This window comes from Mustelus asterias, chromosome 16 (assembly GCF_964213995.1).
Source record: "Mustelus asterias chromosome 16, sMusAst1.hap1.1, whole genome shotgun sequence".
In the NCBI taxonomy this organism is placed as follows: domain Eukaryota; kingdom Metazoa; phylum Chordata; class Chondrichthyes; order Carcharhiniformes; family Triakidae; genus Mustelus; species Mustelus asterias.
The window spans coordinates 8694151-8701020 of record NC_135816.1 but is presented as its reverse complement, the minus strand read 5'-3'; the positions used below and the strand labels follow the sequence as shown (position 1 = coordinate 8701020).

General features: G+C 43.4%; 1 pseudogene; it reads left to right on the top strand.

Annotated features, from left to right (window-relative positions):
- Nucleotides 1-1448: 1448 nt before the first annotated feature.
- Nucleotides 1449-3842, top strand: LOC144505602 (protocadherin alpha-C2 pseudogene; annotated as a pseudogene).
- Nucleotides 3843-6870: the final 3028 nt, after the last annotated feature.

The following is a 6870-nucleotide window of genomic DNA, read 5'->3' as shown; positions in this document are numbered from 1 at the left end:
CTACGAAGGGTCATGAACGAAGCCCAATCCATGACGCAAACGAGCCCTCCATTCACTGACTCTTTCTACACTTTACGCTGTCTCCGAAAAGCAGCCACATAATCAAGGACACAGCGCCGCCGGGCAAACTCTCTTCCGCCTTCATCTGTCGGGGAAACAAATGCAAAAGTCTGAGGTCGTGTACCAACCAACTCAAGAACAACTTGCTCTCATGAAACTGTTGAATGGACTTACCTTTTCATAAGTTGATCTTTCTCTACATCCCAGTTATGACATAGAAATATGGGAGATAGGAGCAGGAGGATGCTATTTGGCCCTTCGAATCTGCCCCGCCATTTATCACGATCATGGCTGATCGCCCATCTCAATAGCCTAATCCTGCTTTCTCCCCGTAACCTTTGATCACATTCGCCCCAACTGCAATATCTAACCCCTTCTTGAATACATTTAATGTTTTGGATTCAACTATTTCATTCTGTACCCTCTCCTTTCCTTCTCGGTGAGCTGTATGCTTTGTCTGTGTAGCGCGCAAGAAACATTGCTTTTCACTTTATACTAATATATGTCACAATAATAAATCAAATCAAATCAAAATCAAGTCAAAACTTCTCTGCATTATATTTCATCTGCCACGTGTCTGCGGATTTACCTGCGACGTTATGTTCTCCTGAAGTCAATTGCATTCATGATCAAAATTATGTCCTGCATACCAAAGGCCCAAACCTCGGTCATTGAAATATAACAAAAATATTAATGGTCCTATTACCGATACTGTGAGGTAGTCATCACCAGTACTTTCCGTTCCTTTCGAAATTACTGAATCAAGCAGTTACTGCCTCTTTCATCCCATCCACTTCAATGCTTATGATAAGCCTTTTATTATCACTCGAGGAAACGCCTATTGAATGCCATATACAGAACATTTAGAAATAATATTGTAAGCATGCACAGGAAAACAAATGGCGACCGTTGGTGACGGGGAAGGTATAATTGCAAGCAGCCTCCGGACTACAGTCGCACATATGCATTATAAATTGACTCTGAAAAAATATCTACTATCTTTTATGCATGTGTGTCAGAGTATTTTGATTGTGCACTCAAAAATATGACACTTGGCGCTTTTGGAAGAGGCCAGCTTTAAGAACTGATGCTGCAGTTATTGGTTGAGACTCTTCGTGTCGCTGTCGACCAATAAGGAGATGAAGCGCTGAGAGAGATCGACCCCCTCCTCCGCCAGGAAAGCACAGGAGAGAGTCGAAGAGACAGACGGTGTCTGCGTTTCTGCTGTGCGGCCATGTTCAGAAAAGCTGCACCCATTCAGTCTCTGCAATTCACGGCTCAAACTCGGTCTTTAGAAATATATTCAAATAATCGTTGTTTAAAAGCGGAATTATTATAAACAATTGACAGATATTTCGATATTTTGGAAGAAATTCTATATCAGAACGATGGTGAATGTACCGACGATCGGGGCCTCTTTTATATTGCTACATTGTGTCTGGCAACTCGTTTCGGCACAAGTTCGCTACTCGATTCCGGAGGAGCTGGAACGCGGAGCCTTTGTTGCGAATATCGCTGAGGATTTAGGATTGAACATTTGGGAATTATCGGCTCGCAAGTTTCGGCTCATGTCCGATGACGGAAGGCAATATATGGAGGTAAATTTGGAAAACGGAAATTTATTTATTAATGAAAGAATCGACAGAGAGCAGCTTTGCAGACAAATCTCTACTTGCTCCCTTCATTTTCAAATAGCGCTCAATGACCCTATCGAACTGCATCCTATCGCAGTAGAGATCCTAGACGTAAATGATAATTCGCCCAGCTTTGAAAAGGATGAATTCTCGTTTCAGATCAGTGAGTTAATTGCACCAGGAGCGCGATTCCCCCTCGAGAGCGCGCACGATGCGGATATCGGCACAAACACAATCGGTATTTATGAGATTAGTCCAAACGAGCACTTCGGTATGAAAGTGCAGTCAATGAGAGATGGGAGTAGAAATGCCGAGCTGTCATTAGAGAAGCCATTAGACCGTGAACAGCAGTCGACATTCCACCTTGTACTGACGGCCATTGACGGCGGGTTTCCTCAAAGGTCCAGCACGGCGCGGATTATCATTACCGTAGTGGACGCGAATGACAACGCGCCCGTATTCGATCAAGAAATCTACAGGACCAAAGTAGTAGAAAACGTCGCTGAACGCACATTAGTGATAAAGCTTAACGCGGCTGATTTGGACGAAGGCACCAACGCTGACCTAACATATTCTTTCACTAACCACGTTTCTAAAAGGAATCGTGAGTTGTTCGCATTGGACCAAGAAACTGGAGAGATCAGAGTTCAAGGAAAAATAGATTTTGAAGAAGCACGTGTTTGTGACCTTTATGTACAGGCTGTAGACAATGCTCCGCCTGGGTTGTCAGGACGGTGCAAAGTTGTAGTTGATGTAATAGACATTAATGATAATGCCCCTGAGTTAACAGTGACTTTGGTGTCCAGCAAGGTGCCGGAAGACGCTCCTCCGGGGACTCTGATAGCACTGATGAGCGTAACGGATCTAGATTCCGGTGAATATGGAGAAGTTCGGTGTCATGTTCCTGGGAATATTCCGTTTAAGCTCGAAAAGCCTTTCAGAAACAAATATAAATTGATTACAAGTGATAATCTCGATCGCGAAACGGCCTCAGTGTACAACATCTCAATTTCCGCCTGGGATGGTGGGTCTCCGCCTCTTTCTACAAGTAAAACCATTATAATTTCGGTAACGGATATAAACGACAACGCACCACGGTTTACGCAATCCTTATATAATTTGTATCTGTTGGAGAACAACACTCCGGGTGCTTCTATATTTGCCGTTACCGCTTTGGAAGTTGATTTGGACCGGAATGGGGAGGTCTCCTATTCCATTCTGGAGAATCCGACGCAAGAACTCACTACGCCAGCTTACGTCACGATTAACTCAAAAAATGGGAACATATACCCGCTGCGTTCTTTTGACTATGAGAAACTGAGAAGCTTCCAGGTTATAGTTCAAGCCCAGGATGCTGGCTCTCCCTCATTGAGCAGCACGGCCACCGTCAGTGTCATTATCCTGGACCAAAATGACAATGCTCCTTTTATTGTTTCCCCTTTAACTTGGAACAGTTCAGCCACAGTGGAGATTGTGCCTCAGTCAGTGTATCCAGGTTACTTGGTCACCAAGGTAATCGCGACTGATGCCGATTCCGGTCAGAACGCACGGCTTTCCTACCAACTGTTGGGGGCCTCTGATTCCAGTTTGTTTATAGTGGGACTTCTTTCTGGAGAAATCAGAGCAACTCGTCGTTTAAACGACGAAGACGTTGTCGCAGAAAGTCTGGTTGTCTGTGTGAAGGACAATGGACAGCCGAGCCTCTCCAGCACGGCAACATTCTTCTTTTCAATTTTGTGCAATATTACCGAAAAATCTTTGGAACTAACTGATGAGCCAAGACAGTCTGAATATTTTTGGCATATTAATCGTTACTTGATTATCTTTTTGGGATCGACTTCCTTTCTGTTTCTTGCAACCATCATTTTTCTAGTTGTTCTGAAGTTTAAGCAAGACAGAAATGGTGCTGAAAACAATGGCTCGACAGTTTGTTGTTATAAAAGGAGGAATTCGAATGATGCCTTTAATCGGAGACCTGCAGCGAGCGAGCCATTCAATTATACCGAGTCTGCTCACTCTGGAAGTTATCGTTATACAGTATGTTTATCACCAGAATCATCGAAAAGTGATTTCTTATTCCTTAAGCCCTGCAATCCGACTTTGCCTTTTAATGATCTGGGTGTTCGGGGGACCAGGGCAATAAAATGATTTAGAAGCTATTGCCGTGCTCGGAATGACGGACGTTTCTTCACTTTGGTGAAGAAATATCGTTATACGATGAGGCAGTAAGAATTTTTTGTACATGTTTGACACCAGCAGAAGGACTGGCAGGCTAAATTGCTTTCATTTGTCTAGATGACCTATGTGTCTGTGGTGCTGAATATACAAGCCGCTTTTAGTCTATCCTCCATTAAGATTAGCACAAAATCTGGTGACTATTTGCTTCATTCTGCTTTGGTGAAATTAATATCATTGTGTTCTCCCGTCATTTTTCCTCTGCTGATGAGGTGCTGTTGTATAACACGTGCATGAAACTGGTTTGTATCCGAAGTATAATTTCAGCACCCAAGTGAACCCATCAGCATCGTTTCACAGAACTAAACCTTATATTTCTGATGCCAGGTTGCTTTAAAATAACCAATTGTAAGAATGCACGCAATGAGAATTTCGACAGTTTTTGAACAATAATACACGGATCTGAAAATGCTGCACATTTTCCAAAAACAACTTATACACTCATTAAATTGAATACTCCAAAAAAAAAACTCTCTCCTGTGTTCCACCTTAATATAAAGCTGGGCAAGTAATCTTGGTATTCCATATTCAATTGGTTAACGAGGAGCTTAAATCTCACTGCAGTTTTTTTTAAATTTTTGAAATATGCACCCAGCTCCCATATGAAAGGCATTACATCATCTCCTTCCAGCACTTTCTCAGTTGCTGCATTCCCGATCGTCACAATTTACGAGGGGAAACTCATTCCTCCTGCCAGTATGCCAATTGCATGAAATCCACGCCTCCTTATTGCTTACCAGGAAAACAGGTTTTCACCATGTTCGCTATCAAAACGTTTCATAATTTTGAACAAATCTGTTAACTCTTCCCTAACAATTTTTGCTCTAAGGACAGAAGATAATATTTTATATTCTCTCTCCACATAACTAAATTCAATCGTCCTTGATGCCTTTCCAACAAATCTGCTCTGAGCGTTCTCCAATGCACGGACAACGAGGTGATGCTGACTATGCGTTAGGCCACAGCTAGAGGATTGTGTGCAGTTCTGAAATTCGAAGGATGTGATAAAACTAGAAAAGGTGCAGAGGGGATTTGCCAGGATGTTGCCTGGGCTGTAGAGTTTTAGTTATCAGAGATGTTGGATAAACTGAGGTTATTTTCCTTGTAGCAGAGGAGACTGAGCGGGAAGATGATTGAGATATATAAAATTATGAAGGGCACCCGGAGGAAACCCACGCACACGCACTGAGAAAACACAATCTCCACACAATCACCCAAAGTCGGAATTGAATACGCATCCCTGGTGCTGTGAGGCAGCAATACTTTTTTATACTTCAAAATACAACTCGTTCAAAGGGATGGCGACATGTTTTCCTTCACCCATGATCTCTGCTCAATGGTTATTTTACAGCGCAAATCCTATGCATTTTTTAATGCGCTTTGATTTCTGGCCCCAGAACACTTCCCCGCCCCACCCCCAAATTAGATCGGCAATCTCTTGCTGAGATGAAGCAAAGTTTCTTTCTTATTACTGCTGCAACTCGACCACACTCATCCGGGACTTTGAGTTCTTCCCACTCAGGCGTTTATTATAAGCACCTTCCTTCATCTCTGCCACACAACTCAACCAGAAGCTGTGGCGGCTGCGCCTTCTGCTGCCATTTCGAATATTATTAAACTCCTCCCCTGGAGAGAATCACTGCTTCTCCACTTATAATCGTCGTTCAAACCCAACTCTTGGAGCAATCCTTTGATCACACTTCGCAGTGGCCTCTTCTTTGAACCAGAGACTGATTATGCGTTGTTCTATTCGTGTTTTTGTCGCCTCTCATGTCAGTCAGAACATTTCATGAACATGAAACACAGTTAGTCTTACTTCGGTGGTTGGTGAATTGATGGAAAAGGTCCTTAGGGATGGGATTTACGACCATTCAGAAAGATGCGGATTAATTCGGGATAGTCAGCACGGATTCGTGAAGGGCAAGTCGTGCCTCACAAATTTGATTGAATTTTTTGAGGAGGTGACTAAGTGTGTTGATGAAGGTAGGGCAGTTGATGTCATATACATGGATTTTAGTAAGCCATTTGATAAGGTCCCCCATGGTCGGCTTATGATGAAAGTAAGGAGGTGTAGGATAGAGGGAAAGTTGGCCGATTGGATAGGTAACTGGCTATCTGATCGAAGACAGAGGGTGGTGGTGGATGGAAAATTTCCGGACTGGAGGCAGGTTGCTAGCGGAGTGCCACAGGGATCAGTGCTTGGTCCTCTGCTATTTGTGATTTTTATTAATGACTTAGAGGAGGGGGCTGAAGGGTGGATCAGTAAATTTGCTGATGGACACCAAGATTGGTGGAGTAGTGGATGAGTTGGAGGGCTGTTGTAGGCTGCAAAGAGACATAGATAGGATGCAAAGCTGGGCTGAAAAATGGCAAATGGAGTTTAACCCTGATAAATGTGAGGTGATTCATTTTGGTAGGACTAATTTAAATGTGGATTACAGGGTCAAAGGTAGGGTTCTGAAGACTGTGGAGGAACAGAGAGATCTTGGGGTCCATATCCACAGATCTCTAAAGGTTGCCACTCAAGTGGATAGAGCTGTGAAGCAGGCCAAAAGTGTGTTAGCTTTTATTAACAGGGGGTTGGAGTTTAAGAGCCGTGGGGATATGCTGCAACTGTACAGGACCTTGGTGACACCACATTTGGAATATTGTGTGCAGTTCTGGTCACCTCACTATAAGAAGGATGTGGAAGCGCTGGAAAGAGTGCAGAGGAGATATACCAGGATGGAGGGTAGGTATTATAAGGAAAGGTTGAGGGAGCTAGGGCTGTTCTCTATGGAGCGGAGGAGGCTGAGGGGAGACTTGATAGAGGTTTATAAAATGATGAAGGGGATAGATAGAGTGAACGTTCAAAGACTATTTCCTCGGGTGGATGGAGCTATTACAAGGAGGCATAACTATAGGCTTCATGGTGGGAGATATAGGAAGGATATCAGAGGTA